At 38.7% G+C, this 25,585-nt stretch overlaps 1 protein-coding gene across 1 annotated transcript in view; it reads left to right on the plus strand.

Moving 5' to 3' along the window:
- KCTD16 (potassium channel tetramerization domain containing 16) overlaps window positions 1–25,585 on the plus strand; it is a 183,170-nt gene that overhangs the window by 27,543 nt on the left and 130,042 nt on the right. The window lies entirely within an intron of this gene.

The following is a 25,585-nucleotide window of genomic DNA, read 5'->3' on the forward strand; positions in this document are numbered from 1 at the left end:
GTGCAGGAATCCAAATTAAAGTATCTCCAAAATGTGATACTCAGAATCCAATATGTGCTTATAATGGACGAGGAACAGATAATTCCATTTTCTGTTAGAAGAAAGCAAAAGAAAGCAAAGAAAGCTGCTGAGTTTCAAATGGTTGAACTCAGAATATTCTGGTGATCATTTATCCCTTGGTATTTTTTTCTTTTCCGTGTATTAGCTAGACTAGCGCTGTCAAACATCTGGCCCACGGGCCGGATGCATCACGTGCTGCCACGCTCCCCCCTGGTTTAGCAAAGGGGGAAAAAGTCCCAATACGTCACGTGCTGCCACCGTGATGATGTGAGTTTGACATCCCTGAGCCAGATCATCTTAATTCCAAAATAATCTTATTGATGTCAATAACATAACAAAAAATATGAATGAAGCCTGACCTTATGCAGATGGATTTTTGCCCATCCCATCAATATTTTCTTCTCTCTTCCCTTCTACTCCAAAGAGCTTAGGAGACCCTCCAGAGCACATTTGGGGGCATTATAAAATATGATGAGTTGACTAGCTTTATTATTAGAAAGAGGACACTAGATCTCATTTTTGCTTCATCCTTTGAGTTTCTCATCACCATCACGCATGCACTGATATGTGACAGCAAAGAAAGACCCTACAGGAATGCTTGTGCTTTATTTTAATTATATTATGGCTTGCCTAGCTGGCTCTAAAGAGTTTTGAGATTAGATTGCAGATGACTAGGAATCTTAAAACCTACCAGTGTTCCTATTAGGAATGCTTTGTACATTTTGCTATTTCTTTATAAGGTTTATGTTCTAGCTAAAGAAAATGTTCCAGCCAAAAGATATATATAGAAGCAAAGGGTTTACTGACTGTTGTAGAACCTGGTTGATTATTTCACCCTAAAGTGGATTTATAATGGGCCAGAACACCTTGTCAATACTTGCTCATTTTTCATAGATAGAGTTTTCTATCAATCGTTTCCATCCGGCTGCAGGAAGTGAAAGGTTCATTCATCTCTTCTTTCCATTTGATGCCCACAGTGCTTCCAACTAATGAGATATGAGATTGAAAAGAACCATGACTGGAAATAAAATTCCTTTTACAGTGACAGGCAGTGTAAAACAAAGCAGGAGGGACCAGGTGGGCAAAAATGGGGTGACACAAAGCTGTGTAATATGAAATCAAGAGAGAGACAGAATAGAAGCAGCTGCAGCAACATCTAGGGAGAAGAAGGCAAAGGCTTAGAAAGCACATGTCCCAGAGGGAAATTTCCATTGTTTTGAAATGCTTCAAAGTGACCAAGTGGTACATTTACCTTCTACTTTCCTTTTTTTGCTCTAAGTCACATAGAACCACCTATAACATTTGCAAAGAATCATTTGAGAATACTTTGCCTTTCAAACTTATGCTGGGCCATCAAGGCCTTTTTAAATTTATATGCCTGCCTTCAACATTTTGGGGAACCCAATCTATTATCAACATGCTTCTTATGATTTCAGCTGCAGACAATCCCGTGTGTAAGATCACAGACTAAAATTATTATTTCAAGATATGCATTTATTAAAAGCCCATTGAGCCAGAAAGGCTTCAATTGCATTTAAAGTATGAGTAATGAAAGCAATAGACGTGACACAAAAGAAAAATGGGATGAGAAAGGAAAAGGAAAACTAGTATTCTCTGGCAGCTATTTGAAAAAGTCCATGCTAATTAGAGTAGAATGGGGTGAAAATGGGCTGTCTCAATAGCTCAGTTCTTGAAGGTCAGCAAAACGAAAATGATCTTTGAACCATGGTGGTTAGAATGCAGTACTGCAGGCTAACTCACTGCTAGGAGTTTGATTCTGACCAGCTCAAGGTTGCCTCCTTCCATCCTTTTCTGAAGTTGGTAAAAGGAGGATCCAGATTATTAGAGGTAACATGCTGACTCTGTAAACCACTTAGAGAGTGCTGTTGTGATGCTATTTCTAGTTGTGATGCTTCCTCTTTGCTTCAAGCCCTGAAGATTTTGGAGATAGAGTATAAGGAGGGCAAGTTAGAACCTACTAAGATCCATGAAATTTTCTCACTTCCCCCCCATGTCAGATTCACACTAGTCTGACTTGAGCATCGTTAAATTCTCCCTATTGCTTTCAGAGGGGAAGATTTAAAAATCATGTTGGATTAAAATCTCCACAAAATGCTGTATTTTCTCTTCCTCCATCCTGAGTGAAGTAACCTGGTGGGACTTTAGATGAATGTAAATCTCTTCTTTCTTGATCTTTCCAAACCTGACATAAGTGTCCACCATTTCTAATTCTGAAAATGACTACCGGAATCAAGATAGCAACCTCAGTGTAATTGGTTCTTTTCCTCTGCTGTTGCCTGATGAAATAGAAAGGGGCAGGTCTTGATATATGGCTGGATGAGGTTGTAGAATAACTCTCATGGGTCCTACATCATAAATTAAAAACTCCCAAACAATGTGATGTTAATAATTCAACCCCTCATCATCAATAGTTTGTTTTCTCAGATAAAAGTCCTGATCCTTATTATGTGAGACAATCATTATGTGAGATAATAATCATCCTTATTATGTGAGACAACACACCATATTCTGTGAGAAATAAAAGGTAGACTCCTAAGAGAAGACAATGGTAAAATGCCCCTACACAGCTACAATCAGGAGATTCAGCCTTATGTGAGGCTAAGTACCCTAAGTCTGTGAGTTTGTATAAACTGATAAGAGAAACTAATTGCATTCCGTACCACATACTGTGTTATCTTTACAGGTTAATTGCTCTGCTGGTTGCTACTTTTGAAGCTGCTGTTCTCTATATTTCCTTTGCCACCTTTTACAAAATAAGCTGTTTTAAGATTCTTCATTCTTCTGGAAAATCACAGGGCCCCGCTTGTTAACTTATCAAAGTTGTCAGGAAATCATTTTATTTTCATTATAATATAATAATAAATTTCACCTTCTGGGTCAATTTTATTGCCTCTTAGGAACATGACAGTGGTGTGTAGCTTCTAAAGTGAGGTGCAAATATGTATAATCTTTTATGTTTGGCAGTAGATTGAATTGAGGACATCTGTAAAATGAACCAGCAACGCTTTTGTGAAAATACCATCGGGGCTTAAAAGTTTACCTCCTTCTTACTTTACACCAAACAAAAGCAGCTGCCACATACCAATTTCCTTGTAAAGTTTCCGAGAGAGATTTGGTTGGTAATTATTTAAGAGTAAGTATGTCCATCTGACATATGTCAAAGTTAGGTCAGTAATGTGCTTTTCCTTCACTACAAGATAATCAGGTTCATCTTGACTTTGGCGGATTTAAACAAAAAACTAATCATCAGATATGCTTCATGTTTGAGTGAAAGAGATATCAGGAGAATGGAAAGAACCAATCAGGAGACCAAAGGAAAGAACCAAAGGACCAATCAGGAAAATGTAAAGGACAAAGCAGTAAAAGAAAAAGACTCCTAAAGGAAGACAATGGCAAATACCCAGAGGTGGTATTCAGTAGGTTCTGACCAGTTCTGGAGAACCAGTAGTGGAAATTTTGAGTAGTTTCGAGAACTGGCAAATATCACCTCTGACTGGAGATTTTACAGTATCCTTCCCCTGCCAGGCCCAAGCCACACCCACAGAACCGGTAGTAAAAACATTTGAATCCCACCACTGCAAATACCCTTTACAGCTATAAACAGGGGAGTCAAACTGTCAATCCCGAGGAAGCTAATAGATAGTACCTACCAAGTTTTGCTGAAGAGAACAAAAATGGTACCAGTTTATTAACTAGGAAAAATAACACAGTTTTAGTTAAAACCATCTTCTGCAATATTCTAAACTGATAAACCAGATTTTTTTTCCTGTTGATTTTTCTTTTAGTTCTTTTACATATGAAAACTTGTGTTAAATTATTCAGGCTTTTTTGTGTGAGGAAAACCTTGTATTTTAATTGCCTGTTCCTTTGGAAGGCAAGGAATCAATAGGCAGTGATGAAAACCCTTCTATAAATACTAAACCGTGTATGTCCAGTAATAATCCAATGGTAAAATGTTAACATAAAGAGCTTCTGGCACCAGAGTGATTTATTTCTCAGTTCTGTAGGAGATGCAATCAGTTGGAACCTACAGTTGGAAGTGATGGCTGCAGCTTCATCTATGCATCGCTTCAAAACTCACCTCCCATTCAAACTTTAATATGTCATATATTGATTGGAGTTTGATTGTTAGCCTGTCTTAAATCTTGGACCCAAGGGGGGGAGACTTACTGCCATTTTAAAAGATGCCTAAAGTAGATTGAAATGGATTACACTGCTGCTAAAAAAACATCTGCTTATTCCCCAGTTAAAAAAATTCCTCTCTGAAATAAAAACAGTTTATTTTGTGCCCTGGACTTCAGCAGCACCAATAGGAGTACACTGGCAGGCTCTATTTTCTTCACATAGTTTCTACACCATTGGCTGGAGAGTTACAATTACTCACACAGGGCCAAATGCAGTGTTTCTGAACTTTGGTGATGTTAAGATATGTGGACTTCAAGTTTCCTTTAAAAAAAGGGGGGGGGAATGGTAAGAAGGTATGTGTGAATCAAACTGGCATTTCTGTACTGGCGGTAATTATGCAATAGGGGAAAAATAACTGATTTGGTTTTCCTCTGCATTTTTCTCTGCATGGCAAATGCCATCTGTGCAAATCTTCTCTATTGTGACCCAGTTAAAGGTGGAGGAATGTATGTCATAGCTAGGGTGCTACAGATTTTACCTCTGCAATACCCCACGTAATTGTAAAGGAAGTCATTTTACAGACATCCCTGTGAGCCTGGTGCCAAAGCCAATGATAGACGCCAGACATGAGGTGCAGGTTTTCTGATTGCTTTTTATTGGAGTACTCCAAGGAGAAGGGCTCCTGGTCAAAATGCCAAGAGCCAAGAACAAAGGATTAAATAAATTTTATACATTTTTCACTAAAGGAGAAGGTGGGACAAAGCATGATAATAAGAAATATCATCTAATAAGTATTTTAGTAATAATTCTACAGTTTGTTCTGTTGGTCTCTAACTGATTCCAAATCTCAGCTAATGAATGCCCTAGGAGTTATCTAATACACATTTGATTTGCTACAGGCTGTCTCTATCCCTAACTGTTAGCTGAGATCTGCAAGTTGGCTAACTCGTGTTACTTTTATCAGCTTTCCAATTAGCCAGGATTGTTACAAGATTTACACATGCATATCTCCTGTGGATAAGCATTCTTTATTCTTGCCAGACAGACTCCACAATTTCAGGCTTCCTGATTTACTTTGAAGTGTGTGCCATGACCTGGCTTTATTTTAGCAGATGGCCCATCATATGTGTATCAGTATGTATAGACACATGTGCAGGCATGTATGTGTTTTGAGGTTGTGAATTTCATGTACAATTAAAGAGGAACCTAAACACTAAAAATTGAAAGTCACTCTTCTATTTTGTTGTCTAAAACTAATACCGTGTTTCTCCAAAAATACGGCCTCCACCAATAGGAAGACCCAGCATGTTTTCTAGGCATAAAATCAAATTAAGCCCCTCCCCCCCAAATTTAGGCCTAGTTTAAAACATGCAAAATAGGGGGAAGGGTGGGGGGACTTGCCATTTGGAGTGCCGTTGGAGCTACCACCGCCGTTTGGAGTGCCGTTGGAGCTGCTGCCGCCGTTTGGAGCTGCCTCTGCCGTTTGGAGCCGCCGCCGCCGTTTGGAGCTGCCTCTGCCGTTTGGAGCTGCCTCTGCCGTTTGGCGCCACCGCTGCCATTTGGAGCTGCCTCTGCCGTTTGGAGCTGCCTCTGCCGTTTGGAGCTGCCGCCGCCGTTTGGAGCTGCCTCTGCCGTTTGGAGCTGCCTCTGCCATTTGGAGCCGCCGCCGCCGTTTGGAGTGCTGTCGTCACGTTTAGAGCTGCCACTTCCGTGTTTGGAGCTGCTGCCGTGTTTGGAATGGCGGTGGTGCTCCAAACAGCGGTAGTGCTCCAAACGCGGAAGCGGCAGCTTCAAATGGCGGCGGCAGCTCCAAACGGCAGAGGCAGCTCCAAACGGCAGAGGTAGCTCCAAACGGCGGCAGCAGCTCCAACGGCACTCCAAATGGCGGCGGCTCCAAACGGCAGAGGCAGCTCCAAACGGCGGCAGCAGCTCCAACGGCATTCCAAACGGCAGCGGAATGGGCAGAAGGGAAAGCAACAGCGGCAGGTGCCAAAGGTCTTGGGTCTGCAGCAAAGGTGTTTGGTGGGAGTAGGGAGCTCTCTGCGCTTCGCCATGATCGCCCGTTAGTAGCGGCTGGTGGCGAGGCTGCCCGCGGGGCGCTCTAGATGAGGATGAAAGGGGGAAAATTAAGTTACCCCCGAAAAGACGGCCTAGCCATTTTTTCGGGGCTCAAAAAAAAATAAGGCCCGGCCTTATTATGTGAGAAACACGGTAGGTAATTCAGAATTCAGGGTTAGAGATCTCTGACAGTATTTTCATCACAGTTACAGTTTCCAAGATTCACTATAAGAAACTATGATTAGTTAAATTATTAAAAAGCCAATATAAACATAGTTTAATTTCCCCCATGTTCACTCCTTATTTATACTCAGTATAAAAGGAAGCATTTTCTGCTTACCAGAGAAGCTGTAATGGAAAAGGAATGAGCAGTCAGTTGTGGACTCATAAAATGGGTCCTTCCCTCCCCCCCAAAAAAATCCCCTCAACAAACTTCATATGAGAGCAATTCATTTTTAATAAGTCTATAATTGACCCTCTCTCAAATATCACTTCAGATGTGCCATTAATGTTCCATTGCGTTTTTAGTATGCTTTAGTTGAAGAGACTGCCAGGTCACTAAGATTTGCTGCTGTTTACCCAAAATCGGGAGGGAAGAGGAAGACATAAACTCAGGCCCTTGTTCTAAATGCTTTTTATGCTGATCCGTTTGAAAGACAACCACTCCACAAAAGGACTACTACTCTAATGAAGTGGCTTAGTTTCTTGGATGAGCTCTTCCATGGTGTTCTCATCTCATCTCACATTCCCCACTGCAGAAAAGTGACACTTAAAAGTTGGCAGCTGAGGGAAATATTGCTGAGAAGATTGAGAAAATAACACCCAAATGAAATAGCAGGTATTTGGGGTTGCTCTTATGTTAGCAACTGAACTTCCAACAACGTGCAGTAAATGTAAATGTGTTTTATTGTTAGTGTTATTCAACGGAATGGTTCCACAAGTTGCACAGGCCTCGATTAGTTGAATGAGAGCTGCACAGTGCAGGGTTTCTGCTCATATGTCACCTCAATTTATTTTAACGGGGTTGGCATTTGGCAGATATCCCAGCAGATTATAGGCCTGATCTCCATTGCTTTTGATAACTGCCTTGCTCTCACAATGAATTATGTTGGGCTGTACTGGCATCAATATAAGCAATATAATACCTTTTGTGGCTAAGCTCATCATGGACCTGACACTCAGTTTGAAAGCTCGTGCTACAAATGGTGCTGCTTTGCTTTTTCAATATCAACATTTTTATTATTTTGTTTTGTTTTTCACCTGAGATCTTCTATAAAATAAATCACGTGGCCAGTAGTAGAATCAGAAGCTTGTGGAAGTTCTCTGGAAACTTCCCTGTAAGGCTGACAAATGTGAATTCCTGGGGGAAAGTATTCCTGCATTTCTCCTGCCTGGACAGCTGTTGCCTTTCCCAGCAGGTCAGTGTCTAAAACATTTCAGTGTGACTTTTTAATTTCCTCATTATTCACTTGTTAAATTAGAGTTCATCTGACTTGAGGCATTTCACATTACCTTGCCTTTTTTAATCGCTTCCTTCCATTAATTCAGCAGAAAGCCTATAAAATGTGAAGTTTTTTTTTTTTTTTAATGACCTTAATTAGTCATTGGAGAATTTCTTTCAGCTAAATGTGCAACTATAGTAAGTGTTAAAAAGTTATACAAAATTTGGAGAGAAATAAAATGGGAAATGGTCTTGATATTGATTTTAATATAACTCACTATTTTCATACATGAGTATTTCCTTTGATCTTTTTATCAAGATCTGTCACTCCCAAACTTTCATTGGCAATCCTAATTATACATATATATCTTTCTTGCCCTTACTGAGAAAATAAAACTTCATTATTGGTAAAAACAATAGTTTTGTTCACTCATAACGTCAAGTTGGGATTTATTTTGACCTGGGCTTATTGGAAAATTTACAATATTTTATTTTCATTTAGTACTAAATCATGACATTTACTAATGAGCCCATTCATATGGGCTAGCTCATCTCAGCACATGTATCATATAAAAATCTTGTAGTAAATATTTTGTTGTATTTTATGTAAAGTTTTTTATTGTTAAATTTTATAGTCTGCCTTTATTTTATACAACTTGAAGGTTGTATAATGTCACTGCCTCTATTTTTCCCATGAAACAACCTTGTGATGTGGGCTGAGAGAGTGATATGCCCAAAGTCATCTCTCTGTCTATTGATTTATTGATCATCTACCTATCTACCAAATCTAGGGATCACCCATCTCCTTAACATAGTGACTGAGCAATCTACTCATACCTAAAGGAGAACAAGAACTCACAGTTTCCCAGTTACCCAGCACCTTGATCACTATGTCAAACTGGCTCTCTTAGTAAGCCAAGATGACTTAAATTGAAAACAGTAGTTATTTACTTCATTATTTAACTGCAACAAAATACTAAATATTGGTTATTTGATTCTCTGGTTCCATTATCTGAACAGAGGAGATTAATATTGCTGATTGGCATTGATCAAGCATGCAGGCACATGTTGATAAATCAATCCTATTGGTTGAATCGGCAAACAGTATTATTTATTTATTTATTATTTATTTTGGTTTTATATTCTGTAAGCCGCCTCTAAACAAACAAACAAACAAACAAACAAATAAGCAAGCCATACAATGTCAGGGAAATCTACAAATGCTAGACAGAATGCAGTCCTGGCAATCTAAATTGCTAGTTCATTCTGTTCAGCACTTGTATGTTTATCCTTGGTGCACCACAGAGGGCATGCTAGCTTATGCCAGCTGATTGGTGGCATTTGGGTTGCTGGCTCTTCCAGGCTCCTCTGCCAGTCTCACCTCACCTTGTGTTGCATTGCCTTAAGTCCAACCAGGTCCAGCACTGGCTTCTGCTCTCATCATACATGAATGCAGCTAAGTTTTCCCACCAAAGTGATAACCATTTTATTGGTTGCTTTCAAACTGCTGGGTGAGCAGGAGCCAGGGAGCAAGCAGCATCAGCTCACTCCATCTCATGGAGCTAGGCTTGAACCAGTGGAATGCAAAACGTTTCTGGCTGACAGTTCCAGCGTAATTAAGCCACTGTGCCACCGCATCCCTTAACAGTAATTAGAAATCTACCAACCATAGAAAGCTCATAACAGATAATCAGAGTTGGAAGGGACCTTGTAGGTCATTTAGTCCAACTCCCTGCCCAAGCGGGAGACCCTACACCATTTCTGACAAATGGCAGTCCAATCTCTTCTTGAAAGTCTCAAGTGATGGCGCTCCCACAACTTCCGAGGGCAAGCTGTTCCATTGGTTGATTGTTCTCGCTGTCAGAAAGTTTCTCCTTATTTCCAGGTTAAATCTCTCCTTGTTCAGTTTCCATCCATTATTCCTTGTCTGGCCTACAGGAGCTTTAGAAAATAGCTTGACCCCTTCCTCCCTGTGGCAGCCCCTCAAATATTGGAAGACCGCTATCATGTCTCCCCTGGTCTCTTCACTAGACTAGCCAAGCCCAGTTCCTGCAACCGTTCATTGTATGTTTTAGCCTCCAGTCCCCTAATCATCCTGGTTGCTGTTCTCTGTACTTTTTCTAGAGTCTCAACATCTTTTTTATAATGTGGTGACCAAAACTGGATGCAGTACTCTAGGTGTGGTCTTACTAAGGCTTTATAGAGTGGTATTAGTACTTCCCTTGATCTTGATTGTATCCCTCTGTTGATACAATTTAGGATTGCATTAGCTTTGTTGGCTGCTGCTGCACACTGCTGGCTCATATTTAACTGGTTGTCCACTAAGACTCCAAGATCCCTCTCACAGTTACTATAAATGCCTCTGAATTTGAACTTTGACTCCTTAATGATTCAAGATCCAAAAAACAACTGTAAATATTGGCTTCAAACTCTGCTGTGTTAAAAGAGTTATTTTGAACTATTGCTTCCTACCTATTGACATTTATTTATTTGATCTCTTCTCTGTTTCAGATATTTTTCTTTCAAAATTTGCCATATATCTATTTTGGCCTCTCATCCACAGGACTTCTCCCTGAATTTTTTCCAGCTTATTTTTCTTCCTTGAAAAGGGATGTCCAGAATAAATCTCAACTCCATATAAGATTTGTTAATTTACAGTAGAATTATTTCTAAGGTATTATTCAACAAACAATAACAAGGGAAATTTCTTCAGAGGACTAATAATATTTTATTTCTATGGTGGAACTATAACTAAGAGATATACGGTGATAACGGAGATTATGAATTTATTTTTCAAATGTGATTTAAAATTAGATTAGAAATAGTAGAATAACTGGGGCAGATGCCAAACATATTTTAAACGTATTTTAAAACTAATTTGCAGTGGGATTATATAGTACTTCATTCTTTTGAAATATTCTGTTTGTTAGAATCAGGTTTTTCCCAAACATAAAACAAGCATGTTGTGCATTGAGTTAAGAAACTGCAAATCTTCTTCAACATAATTTCTACAAAATATTACCAGTTAAATAAGAGTTTGGCATTCTGTTTGCTGAGATCACACAAGAAGCAGCATGTCTTTGAGTTCAGCAGCAGACCAATTTTTAACATCTGAATGCAAGTCACTTTGATTTAAGCTCCAGGATTGATTTTGGAAATGTGCTAAAAATTAAAACATTACCCAGGTAAACATTTTCATACAACTAGCATTTTACATTCCTACTGGTGATTTGCATGGGTTTATTTCATTCTAGCATTGGCATAGTGGATAGCTTAAGCATCATTTTGAATTTTTTTGTGTCACATCTAATTCTGTACAGAAAACATACAGTCTATCATAGCTACATAAATGTAGGTATTCAGCTGAAGAAGCTTCTTGGATGAGAAGCAAAATGTCTTCAAAGAAAAATAAGGAAGTCCAGTTGCCTCTTGAAAAAGCACCTTTGGAATGTCTTACAGAGTATCTTAAAGAATTGAAATTATTATTTCAGACAATGCCATATAAAATATAGTCAAAGAAGTGAAAGTAAATAAAACATAACCATCTAAAGAAACATGATTGTCTCAATCAGAGGGAGAGCTACTTGAGCCTTTTATGGCCTGGTCTCTATATTGGGTCTAAATGGCCCTGCTTCTTTTCCTGATCAGATGTGCTTCAGGATAAAAAAAAGAAGGTGAATAACAGGGATGTGTTTTCCATAGGTAGCATTTATGTTTATCCATTTTGAGTAAATTTTAATTTGAAACGATACAACGGATATATGCCAGATATATGAGGCAGGCTTTTTCACAAAGAAAGGGAAAATTACAAAGCTCTAATTTTTTAACAGAGAGTTTGGAGGCAATAAGCTAGAGAAATACTGGTGAAACTCGAAAAATTAGAATATTGTGCAAAAGTTCATTTATTTCAGTAATGCAACTTAAAAGGTGAACTTAATATATGAGATAGACTCATTACATGCAAAGCAAGATAGTTCAAGCCATGATTTGGCATAATTGCGATGATTATGGCTTACAGCTCATGAAAACCCCAAATCCACAATCTCAGAAAATTAGAATATTGTGAAAAGGTTCAATATTCTAGGCCCAAAGTGTCCATTCTATTCAGCTAATTAAGCCATAACACCTGCAAAGGGTTTCTGAGACTTTAAATGGTCTCTCAGTCTGGTTTAGTAGGAATCACAATCATGGGAAAGACTGCTGACCTGGCAGTTGTGCAGAAAACCATCACTGACACCCTCCATAAGGAGGGAAAGCCTCAAAAGGTAATTGCAAAAGAAGTTGGATGTTCCCAAAATGCTGTATCAAAGCACATTAATAGAAAGTTATGTGGAAGGGGAAAGTGTGGAAGAAAAAGGTGCACAAGCAGCAGGGATGACCGCAGCCTGCAGAGGATTGTCAGGAAAAGGCCATTCAAAAGTGTTGGGGACTTTCACAAGGAGTGGGCTGAGGCTGGAGTCAGTGCATCAAGAGCCACCACACACAGACGGATCCTGGACATGGGCTTCAAATGTTGTATTCCTCTTGTCAAGCCGCTCCGAACAACAAACGTCATAAGTGTCTTACCTGGGCTAAAGAAAAACAGACCTGGTCTGTTGCTCAGTGGTCCAAAGTCCTCTTTTCTGATGAGAGCAACTTTGCATCTCATTTGGAAACCAAGGACCCAGAGTCTGGAGGAAGAATGGAGAGGCACACACTGCAAGATGCTTGAAGTCCAGTGTGAAGTTTCCACAGTCTGTGTTGATTTGGTGAGCCATGTCATCTGCTGGTGTTGATCCACTGTGCTTCATCAAGTCCAGGGTCAATGCAGCCATCTACCATGAGATTTTGGAGCACTTTATGCTTCCCTCCGCAGACGAGCTTTGTGGGATGCTGACTTCATTTTCCAGCAGGACTTGGCACCTGCCCACACTGCCAAAAGCACCAAAACCTGGTTCAATGACCGTGGGATTACTGTGCTTGATTGGCCAGCAAACTCTCATGACCTGAACCCCATAGTATGGGCATTGCCAAGAGAAAGATGAGAGACATGAGACTGAACAATGCAGAAGAGCTGAAGGCCGCTATTGAAGCATCCTGGTCTTCCATAACACCTCAGCAGTGCCACAGGCTGATAGCTTCCATGCCATGTCACATTGAGGCAGTAATTGCTGCAAAAGGGACCCAAACCAAGTACTGAGTACATATGCATGCTTATACTTTTCAGAGGTCTGATATTGTTCTATGTACAAACCTTGTTTTATTGATTGCATGTAATATTCTAATTTTCTGAGATTGTGGATTTGGGGTTTTCATGAGCTGTAATCCATAATCATCACAATTATGACAAATCACAGTTTGAACTATCTTGCTTTGCATGTAATGAGTCTATCTCATACAGTAGTTTCACCTTTTCAGGTGCATTACTGAAATAAATGAACTTTTGCATGATTTTCTAATTTTTTGAGTTTCACTTGTAACTCTTATATTTAATAATTTAGTTCATTTAGGCAAAATAATAAGTAATAATACTCCAAATATATTGCTTTAGCTACCTTTCATAACAAACAAGTAGAGACATAAAGACTGTTTGAAATAATCTGCTGGAGGTTGGCTTGCCAAGGGAGATCTTATAATGTAATATATTCAATGTCATATCAAACATGTATGATGAAAATTCCAGAGAACTGTAGTTTGCCGAAAATAATTTTGTATCTGCTTTATTTAATTGCTGATTATATATTCATTGTGTGCAAATCATACCTAAAACCTCTAGCTGAAATTTGTACTCCCATCACCAGGTTTCTAGGGCAAAAAGAAAGAAAAAGAAACTCAGCTGATTACCTGAAAATATATAAACCTAGCTGATCAATTTCTGATGAAGGATTTTATAAATAAAAAAGGTTTATGTATGTGTCTTGATATCCATGTTTCTCATCATTCAATTACCCATTTTGACCAGATGCATCAGAATCTATTGAATGTACAATTCAAATTATACCCAGCGAACCCATTTGAGAATATGGGAGGAGTTTATTCTAGAATTATATAGTCCACAGTAGAATTAGTTGTAAATTAAACACACCAATCAGCTGATGGAAATGAAATAATCTGAAAGAAAAGGAACATTGTTGAGGAAGGACTTGTTTTCTAAAAATAAGCACCTTAGTTTCCTGTCATCATTTATTTTTGATAAATGTTTCAGCTTTGTCTCACATTTGTCTGGTAAACATTCATTCTGTGCTATATATCCCACTGGCATTGTCTTTCAAGTAACTTCTTAAAGTCTCCAAGAATTGATCTCATTCCAATGACAGCCGTGCTTTTGATAGTCTCTCTCTCTCTCTTTCCCTTTTTTCGTTTCCATTTTATAGAACTATATTTTTATCTGCCTTTCACAGCCTACATAACATAAGGCATTTCATTTCAAGGAAAATAAATCCTGTATTTTACAAGAATAATTAGACAAATGATTGCTTCTAATGATCAAACTTCATTTAAACAATATCTTGCATGATGATCAAAAAAGAAAAAGAGCGAAAAAGAATTCTAAACATACCACAAACCAAGACAGAAGGGAACATCAATTTGCCTGAAATTTATGTATGCTAATTTATATAGTTAATTTATATATAAAATGAAAACTTGGGAGCCACTGCTGGAACTGAAATGGGATACAGACATTGTGACCAGATATCCCTCCCTCTTCCTATTTCAATCAGCCTGTTAAAAGGGAACTGCCAATTTTATGTAATTCCTTTTTTTTTACTTGCTTAACTTAAAACATGCTCAATTCAAAAGAGGACTATTGTCAATAATGCAAGATATATAAGCACCCTATTGGTTACAAAAAGAACCACAGACATGTCACTCACTCTTCTGCTTCTAAAATATTATGAGATATACTTCTGTCTCTTTGTTTAAAAAGTTGCAGTCAAAATCTGATGGCTGGGATGGAGAGGAAGATAAATTTCATTTTTGTTTTACTTCTTAGCAAGACTTGGGGAAAAAAAACTTTATGAGCTTTGATGTTGCTGCATGATTTGTTAGAGTTACAGCAGTCAACCAAACATAATACACAATTTTGGCTTCTCTCCAGGCATTCTGGTGCTCAGGGACAAGCTTATTGTGGAGGGAAAATAAAGATTAACTCCATGGATTCATTAATGGACTGAGTAATCTGCTGACGGAAAGAAGGGAACAGCTGCATTTCAACGCAATAATTATCCAAATCCTTTCACAATTTTTAATTGTTAAGGTGACCAACCGTCCTCCTTTAGGGAGGACAGTCCTCCTTTTGTAAGTTCTGTTTTCTCTCAAAAAGTGTCCTCCTACATGTCCTCCTTTTTGATATTTGAAGGCTAATCTGTAAATCTCCGTATTTGATCGATGCCTATCTGATCCGCTGTGTGTAATATGATGTATTTGTAGTTGATATGACAATTCGTCAAGGCTCAGTACAGTGCGGCAAGACACGATTATGAGACTCATGCGCTCCACACAGGAAAATTGTTTTGAGAGAATGTGCTGCGCGCAAGAGTGTGCCGCGTGCAAGTGGCTTTGTTTTTTATCTTCAATTTATTTGTGCCCTCCTTCTCATTGTAAAAAAGTTGGTCACCTTATAATTGTAGATTAATATGTTTATATAGCTTCACAACCTCCATTTCTTATAATCCTGACCTAGCATAACTCTTTTTGTTGGGCACAATGGTCTGATACAGCTGGAGAACGCCAGCTGAAGAAGAGTTTAAGTTCCAATAAAAGAGAATATTTCTGGCTCAGGGTTGAGTCCTTGGTGCTCTCTGAGTTTTGTTCTTTGTAGACATTTCATTACCTGATTAGGTAACATCATCAGTGTTAGAGTGAGGTTTGTTCCCTATGTAAAGCTACTGTATGTAAACAGAGGGTAAGCCCTACACTCATTAGCACTGATGATGTTATCCAGTTGAATAATGAAATGTCAGCAAATGAACAACTAAGCTCAGAGAGCACCAAGGACTTAGAAGAGTTTTATGTAAGCTAACACTACATCACGGTGTCAAAACTCGATTTCATTGAGGGCCACATCAGGGTTGTGTTTCACACCTCGGTGGGCCAGAGTGAGTGTGACCAGGGTGAGCATGGCCAGCTCGATGTCACTTGCGTCGGGAGTGCCTGTGGTGGTCCAAGTGCTCTGGCTGTGAAAACGGGCTCCTGAACGCCATTTTCAGCTGTGATGGCCTCCTGAAAACATAGCTCAGGTTGCATTTTTGCTGGCAGAGGAACCACGGGCCTCTCTGCTGTTTCCAGATTGGCTACACAGCCAGATCTAACCACCCCATGGGCCAGATCCAGCCCATGGGCCTTGAGTTTGACACCCCTGCTTTTTATGAACAAAGTGGTATGTTCTAATGCCCTTATTTTAATCTCTATAATTCATGTCCAGCATAGTCTTAAATTCCAATGCATCTGATGTTCTTTAGAGGTTGTGGAGAAATAGGTTAATTAGGAAAAAGAAATTATTATGCACTATTCTACTGTAATGGACACGGTAAGTTATATTTTGCAGATAAGCTTTTTTACCAAACCCTTTGCACAAAAGATTCAAAGATCCTAAGCAGCTGTCCTGGAGGGCACCACAATCATTTCATATTACTTTCCCCCTCTAATCTGAATCCTCATGGAACAAAATTTTAGATGAGTTGTAACCACAACTTTTGCATTTCCTTGCAAAACCAACTGCAAATGGGAAGTCTAGCTAATAACAAAGAGAAATTATGTTTTACTTTATTTAAGGAGTGTGTAGAATTGTCATTAGTGGCCAATAAGAGTGGGATACTAAAGTTTTGTGTTGCCTCAAAAGGAAGAGAATGTGGATAGTGATTTTTAGACATCTACTGTATGTGCTACATCTACTGGGCAGCTGCACTGCTCTCTCAGAATAGCTGAAGCCTTTCCCTTTCCTTTTTTCTGTACTCTTTAATTAATTGACCAAAGGGTACATTATGCAAAAAAAAAGTGTTATCAGATCACATTTATTCAGAAAAAAGTAAAATAAAAGGGAAACCAGCTGGAAGAAACTCTGAATGTAGTGCAAGCAGTAGTTTGAAGAACAGATGACATTTAATCACTTCTCTTCAAGCTTTCTTTTACCAAATTTAAATGCCACTGCTGAATCTACTGCCAATGTTTTTCACAAGGCAGTGAAGATTTGATTTTTTTCATCAAGTCTAGGGTCTAGTAATGTGGGCAAGCTTGCTTCGATTGTGGATGATTTGCTATGTCATCATGGAACATGCATTTGAGAGGGGTAATCATATATATTTAATGAATAAATATATAACTAAAGGAAAAAATAATTAGCTGGACAATTATTTGGAAAGAGAAGTGACAAATATTCCGAGCAGTGGTGGGATTCATTTTTTTTTTTTAACTACCGGTTCTGTGGGTGTGGCTTGGTGGGCACGGCAGGGGAAGGATACTGTAAAATCTCCAGTCAGAGGTGGCATTTGCCGGTTCTCCAAACTACTCAAAATTTCCACTACTGGTTCTCCAGAACTGGTCAGAACCTGCTGAATACCACCTCTGTATCAGTGGTAGTTGAATAAAGGAATCTGAGAATGAGAGAAAGTTTTAAGCAGTTTATTTTCTGGTGTGCCTGCTGAGACTGAGCTAAGAATGCTGTCCCTCATTTTATTAGAAGTTTTGAAGGTTCTACCAAAATATTGAGAGGTTTTATGAATACTATCCAAAATATAATTTAGCCTTACATATACATGTAATATAGAATCATTTATGAGCAAATCACTGTCATGAAGGCAATTTTAAAAAAGAAGGGCAGGTGGAGGAGCCTTTGAACATCTATATAACCGTAGACATTTCTCTTGGCACTTTCCACGCTTTTTGACCAATCCAAAGATAAAATGGGAAGCTGGCAAGTTGCAAAACAAAGAACATTTGTCTTCTTTATTTTTCAAGTATGCCTCTGAGCTGCACATAACACATTCCCAAGAAATAAAAATGATGGATGGCTACAGTCTAGTGCTTTGTTTGAAAGGGTGCTTAAAAAAGATAAAAATAACCTAGAATGGTGTGGAGCATCCTGTGTGTCCATACAAGGAACCATCTTACCAGCTTGCTTTTGGTAGGTGGCTACTTTGTGGCTGACCACACCACTATGGTAACTTGTTGCAAATATATAATTTCCTCTGATGGAAAACATTTTTTTTTTAAACTGGCTTTTGGGGTGCTTATTGGCCCTGAAAAATTGGCTTCCTCTTCCTCTGAATTAGGCTGTAGATTGCTCCTTTAGCTTTAGCCATCAATTTCATGATCAAACATTTTGCAGCATCAAGGTTGACTGCTGTTCTCTTTGAAACTCTTGACTTGGGCCCTACTCTATGAAGCCATAGGAAACAATTTTACTTCATCCTAATAGACCTTTGAAGAAAGCAATGACATTGTCCCTTTTTCAGGCCAGTATGATTCAACTGGTCTACAAATTCTCCCCTTTTTGTCATCCCTCTCAATTATAGTCACAGAAATGAAGGGGAAGTATCACTATTTGGAATCCATTTTCAATAGTAATTAGCTGGCAGTGGGTCCAGTGATATATAAATTTGAATGTTAAATGTTTACCATTTTTTAGATGATCAAGCAACTTCAAAAATATGGTTCTGACTTCATGCTGCTTGAAGTGCCCAACTTTTTCTTTTACCACCACAGAAATAATACAATAAAGTTATTTATTTGCACAACATTGAGACAAACTAACCCTGATCCTATACAATCTTGGATGTAATTTTTATAAGAAGAGTGTACAAAGATATATCCTTGATGACTATTTTACAGTTAAGATATTTGTTAACTTTCAGAGACAGGGTATTTTTGGAAAAGTTAAAGATCATATTTTGAATTTTGAATTAACTCAATTTGAAGTTAAGGATAAAGCAGGAGAAGTATTTTATTGATTTATTCATCAAATCTATATACGGTAGTTGCCCAGTTTATCAAACATCAACAAACAATATCTAGATAAAAATCACTAACATAAAAGCAACAGATATAAGAAATATAGAAATCTACTTTAAGAAATAGTGTAAGACAGGAGTGTCAAACTCAAGGCCTGGGCGCCGAATCTGGCTCATGGGGTGCTTAGATGTGGCCCATGTTGCCACCCTGGAAACAGCGAAGGACCGCCCTGCGGTGCCAGCGAAAATGGAATCCAGGGGGGCACATGTGGCAGACATGGTATTCAGCAGGTTCTAACCAGTTCTGGAGAACCGGTAGCAGAAATTTTGAGTAGTTCAGAGAACCAGCAAATACCACCTCTGACTGGAGATTTTACAATACCCTTTCCCTGCCATGCCCACCAAGCCACATCCACAGAATCGGTAATACAAAAATTTGAATCCCAGCACTGACATGTGGGCTACCCAAGCTCTATTTTTGGCAGCAGAGAGCTGCAGGAGGCCGTCGTGGCCGAAACGGAGCTCAGGAGCCTGTTTTCACTGGCAGAGTGTTTGGCCACCACAGGCACCCACAATATGAGTGATGTAAAGCTGGCCATGCCCACTTCGGCCACACCCACCCCAGTCTTCATGGTCAAACACAACCCTGATGTGGCCCTCAATGAATTAGAGTTTGACACCCCTGGTGTAAGAAAACAAATATCCCTAGGCAAAAAGAGGATAGAAATGGCCACCTCAACAAAGGGTGTCATCTAGGCAAATTTCTGGTTCCCAGAGAGTCCCATGCCTGATAACATAACCAAATTTTGTGGGCCTTGTGAAATGACAAAAGGGAAGGAGTTCTTCTAATTTCAGGGGGAAAGGAAGCCCAATAAGGTGTGCACTTCAGCAGAGAAGGCATGTTTCTTGGGACCCATAAAATGTAGACTCCTAGTTTATGGTATTCACAGAATGCCTTTCTCTTCATATTTTCTTCGCAACAACAAACCTGTGAGGTGAGTTGGGCTGAGAGAGTGACTGGACCAAGGTCACCCAGCTGTCTTTCGTGGTTAATTCAGGACTAAAACTCACTGTTTCTTGCTTTCTAGCCTGGTGCTTAAACCACTAGAATAAACATAATTTTAACTTTAAGATACAAATTACTTCTATTTTATTGGATTTTTCCACAAAGTATTGTTATTATTCTGAATCCTTGGGATGAGTGGCATAAAAACTTATGTATGATGTATTCTTCTCCTCAGTATTTGTGTTTTCCAATGCAATCCATAAAAGGTCTGGCATCTGAGAAAACTTAATTTTGTTTGCCATATTTTCCTCCAGGATCAAGAATTCTAATTTTTCTTCAAAATATGAACATTCCTCTGATGATACTTTGGTGATACTTTCTATTAGAACATGTTCTCAAGAAATTGTTAAAGTGTACGTTAAATGCAGATTGGTGGTTTTATCAAAGATTTATTTAAGTTCCCTGACAATGTATTTATATGCAAATTCCTGAAATATAGACTTGGTATTAAAAAGCAAACCACATATTGAAAATTAAAATAGAGAAGCATTCTATTTTCCAGAAAATCAGCAAACAACTTGAAACAACTTGTGAGAAACAGTTTAGCAAGTGTCCCGCATGCGTTCCCTGGTCACTAAATAGGAAGTGAACTGATAATTAAAAATGTATTCTTATATGCTAAAAGGTCTGTATTAATAAACATGGAAGTTGGCAAATGGTTTGCTACTGGGCACAACTTAACAGATAATCAGAGTTGGAAGGTACCTTGTAGGTTATCTAGTCCAACCCCCCCACCTAAGCGGGAGACCCTACACCATTTCTGACAAATGGCAGTCCAATCTCTTCTTGAAAGTCTCAAGTGATGATGCTTCCACAACTTCCACAACATTGATTGATTGTTCTCACTGTCAGAAAGTTTCTTCTTATTTCCAGGTTAAACCTTTCCTTGTTCAGTTTCCATCCATTATTCTTTGTCTGGCCTTCGGGTGCTTTTAGAACAGTGGTTGCCAACCAGTGGGCCGTGGCCCACTGGTGGGCCATGAGAAAATTTGGGTGGGCCGCAGAGCACCCCCCAAAGCAATTAATCCAGGCTGCACAGAAACACAAGGCTGTGCTGCCCACTTAGCTCGTGGGAACCCTCCCCTCCCACTCAATCCTTATATGGCAAACTTGCCTGCTAAATTGCTATTTTTCCTTTTTCCAACAATCAGCTGTTCTGCTGAGCCGGGAGATTTAGATTAGCTAGGAAGCAGGAAATGGTTGGATTTCTTGCTTTCTAGCTAGTCTTTAGATCTTCGGCTCTGTTTTTAAGCACAGCCAAACCTCCCTTAGGACTGAAGGTTCTATTGTTCAGTGCAGACTCACAGCAAACAAATTTTATGTGACAGACTGAGCTAGCTGATGGCAGATAGATTGATCACTGATTGATTCTGTGAGCAACTCAATCTGCCTGCCTGCTTTGCCTGATTTTGGGTAAAAGTTGCTCTTTTTAATATAAAAAAATTCAATATTTACATACATGGTGTGTTGTGAGTTAATTTTGTGAATTTGCTTGCTAGCATATTTTATGAGTTTGCTTGCAAGCAAATTTTATGTGACAGATGGAGCTAGCCGATGGCAGATAGATAGATCTCTGAATGAATCTGTGGTTCTGTGAGCAACTCAATATGCCTGCCTGCTTTGCCTGATTTGCCTGATAAAAGTTGCTCTTTTTTATAAAAAAATCAATATTTATATAAATATTTATATTTACATACAAGCCATGCCCAGTCAGTCACATGACCACCAAGCCACACCCACAAATTAGGCCCCACCCACAGAACCAGTTAGTGGTCCCTGGGATTTAAAATTATGAGTTTGGTGGTCCCTGAGGTCCAAAAGGTTGGTGACCCCTGCTTTAGAAAATAGCTTAACCCCTTTCTCTCTGTGGCAGTCCCTCAAATATTGGAAGGCTGCTATCATGTCTTCCCTGGTCCTTCTCTTCACAAGACTAGCCATGCCCAGTTCCTGTAACCGTTCTTCATATGTTTTAGTCTCCAGTCCCCTAATCATCCTTGCTCTTAAGATGTTCCACAATTTGTTGTTTCCTGGCAAATATTATTATTAGTGATGAAGCACCCACAACTTCTGAGGGCAATGAATTATTGCCCTCAGAAGATGTGGGTGCTTCATCACTGGAGGCTTTCAAGAAGAGATTGGACAATCACTTGTCAGAAATTATACAGGATGTCCTGCTTGAGCAGGGAGTTGGACTAGATTATCTACAAGGTCCCTTTCAACTTTGTTATTCTGTTAGGTGAGTTGGTAATGAAAATGTATTTTTATGTGTCAAAAAAAATCTGTATTGGTAAAAATGGAAGTTGGCAAATGGTTTGCTTCTGGCACAATCTGAAATGCTCCACAGCCTGTTGTTTGCTGGCAAATATTATTATCCCTTTCAATTTCTCTGATGGTTTGCATGAAAGATGAAAGTCTTTTTCTCCCATTTTGGTCATTCTAGGATGGGGAAAGCAGTTTTGAGATGATAGCAGAAACACTTCTTATAAAAATCAGTTGGTCTTGATGACTATTTGACAACAAAGAAAATTGGTAAATATGAAGAATCCAGATAATCATCAACTATAAGATGCGTATTTCATGTAGACTACCTAATGCAGCTTGTTGCTAGACAAAGCTAATCTCAGGCAGCAAAGTTGATGTTCTGATGACTTTTCTCTCTCATTATTGCTACTTGGTTTATATCCTGGTAATACGAATCTCCAGACAAACCCTACCAATATATGACATTTATACCATAAAGTTTACCATTGTATTATCCTATGCTGGAGCTAATTGCCATGCTTGTAACTGAAAAGATTAGGAATATCTGCAAAGTTGAAATGTCAAAAGATATAATGTAGAAAATTCAGGATATTAAACTTTTATAATATAGGGTTTGGAAAGCCCATTTGAATTCCAACTTGTTGTCTAACTCTTAGAAATAGAACTTAATACTGAGAGCCACTGCCCTTGAATTATCTGGCCAGAAGACTATGAATCTTTCAGTTAATTAAAAAGATGTTCTTCTTAAGGAGAACTGATAACAGTTTCCCCTCAGACATCAGCGCCTCTCTGCAACAAAGTTTTTATGCAGAGGGATTTGACCTGAATATTGGAATTTTTTAACTAATAGTGAGAAGGAGAATATTAGGATACAAGAAGGATAATTTAACAGACGCTTTAAAAGTGAAAAATGCAATCATTTGCAAGCTATTCCCAGGTTCTCTGAGTTATTATTCAGTCATTGATTAAACTGGCTACAGAATAGTGAGATCTCCATTCCTCAAATCATCTAGCTGAGATTATAATGTTTAATTTGAGTTTCTTGGCAGTTTAAGAACTAGATTCCCACTTTATAAGAACTTTTATTTCCTACAGACCTCAGCTGTGATGGTTTCCCTATAAGAGCTAGAAAAAACTGCACTTTCAGTCTCATCATTATTTTCAAACATTATCTTTTTACCTTCCCTCAGATGCCCTAACTATTTTGGGCAGCAGAGAAGAGAACATGTGTGTGTGTGTGTGTGTGTGTGTGTGTGTGTGTGTATCTATCTATCTATATATATATATATATCTATATATATCTATATCTATATCTATATTATATATATATATATATATATATATATATATATATATATATATATATTCTTAAGTTTTTGGTACTTACATGTATGGCATTCAGCTCTGTTCGGCATTTTCCCACGTCATTGTAGTTGTGCTTTTAAAGTTGTAGCAACGATGAACACTATACAGAAGCCTGATGATGGCAGATGAGATTCTGCTGAAACATTGCTACAACTTTAAAAGCACCATTACTATGACGTGGAAAATACCGAACAAAGCTGAATGCCATACATGTAGTACCCGGAAAACTTAAGAAAATATATATATATATATATATATATATATATATATATATATATATATATATATATATATATATATTTTATTAAGTTTTCGTGGGTACTTACATGTATGGTATTCAGTTTTGTTCGGGTATTTTCCCACATCATTATAGTTGTGCTTTTAAAGTTGTAGCAACGTTTTGGCAGAATCTCATCTGCCATCATCAGACTTCTGTATTGTGTTCGTCTGTGAGTCAGACTTTTACAGTGGTTTCAGTTTTAAATTTGGGGCTAGCCTACTGCTGTGCCAGAATGGTTTTTTCTTCATCCTGATTGGTTGGGAGTCTTGGTCTGTGTTTATTGGTCTTAGAGTTTGCTGTGTTCTGCTTGATTGGTGTTTCTAATATCTTCTGTCTGTTTTGTAGCTTTTTTTGTCTTGATTGGCTGGCAACATTGTGTTTCCTGTATTGGAGGCTTTTAGTGTGGCTTGGCTCCAAGTAAACAGACGGCTATTATTTGTTAGGAAGCTAGGTTTCATCTGGGTGCCTGGTTGGGGTGTGTTTGAGCTGGAGGTATCAGGGGGGATCTGTTTGTGCCCAGGTGTTTGCCTGGCTTGTGGTGTGGAGATTTTTTTGTTTGAGAGTGCAGGCTTCCAGATAATTGACTGTCTGGTGGAGTCATCTCTTCTATTCATGCTTTCAGGTCTTTTTTCAATCTCTATGGCTTCTCTGATAATTCTGTAGCTGGGGTTTTCTATAGTGGCTAGGGTTTTGGTGCCATTGAAGTCAATGTTATGACCTGTGGAAGGCAAAAAGATAAAGTTTGAAAGTAATGATGAGACTGAAAGTGCAGTTTTTTCTAGTCTTTTCTATATACATGCCTTTAATCTATTGCTGAACATATTTCTAAGCAAGCCTTTTGCTGTTTAATCCCCCAAATATCATTTTTCAAAAGCTTTTTAAATTGTATTTAAAAATTCTTTCTCTATGGAGAAAACAACTTACCTAGTGAACACAATGTAACTTCTTGTTACAAAGAGTTTTAATCTTTTTAAAACAGAAAAAACCCTCACAAATCCAAAGTGATTCATAACTGAGGTTCATCTTCCTTAACGTCCTTCAAAAGACTATGTTAATGATTGTGAGCAAAGATGGCTCCTTCCTTGACTCCCAGCTGCTCAACCCACACGCAAACCACAAAATGGTGATTCCTGTAGTTTACTCACGAGAAGCTGCTATAAGGAGTCACAAGGGCTATCTCAAAGATCTCTTCTTAATCCAGAGAGAATTTTGACAGCCAGAATCCTTCATCCCACACCAATCTCCATCGTAATGCCATCCTTTGCAAAGAGGATGCTTAATTTGCATTGACTTTTGGAGGCAAAAGTTTCCAAAACCTTTGGAGGATTTTGGAAGTCCTGGAGCCCCTGCACTTTTCCACTGTTGGAAGAAAACAGATACTTGTAAAAAAGGGAGCAAATGCTTCCTATCTTTGTGGGAAGGCAATTAAGGATGTGTGGAGCCATGTCAGTTGCCTTGACCTGCCTGGTATTATAACGGAGCCGAATGCAGCAGTGTCATATCAATGATATTACTATTTATGTTGGATTTTGATGGTAATGTACGGCAGTATCTGTTCCACCAGTAGCACCAGGGAGGGTGCCAGTCACCATGGGTGACAAGTGAACAGGAGAGATAGGTCAAAACAGTGTTGCCATTGGCAGCATTCCTGATGTCTTCGGCTTAAAAGAACAATTATTAGAGCACATAACTCTAGAGCTAGCTGGAGCTTCAAGGTCTATTTCACAGTTATTGTCACATTGATATCTCATCTTCTTTTTAAGAGTCTCAGGACAGTAATTCATGTAAGCAATCTAATGTGATTCTCAAAACAGACTTGTGCAGTCAGTTGAACTGAGACTAGGGTGATTCAGCCAATCCTTCACACGACTGTTGGAAGCTACATTATTGTGCATCAATTAGCTTTCTATCTGAATGTCTATTTACAGAGTACAGATATTTGCAACTCTATATACAGGCACTTTCTTGCAAACTGGAAC

The sequence above is a fragment of the Notechis scutatus genome, chromosome 2 (genome assembly GCF_049901735.1).
Source record: "Notechis scutatus isolate UNSWTSFEM ecotype Mainland chromosome 2, rNotScu1.2, whole genome shotgun sequence".
Taxonomy (NCBI): Eukaryota; Metazoa; Chordata; class Lepidosauria; order Squamata; family Elapidae; genus Notechis; species Notechis scutatus.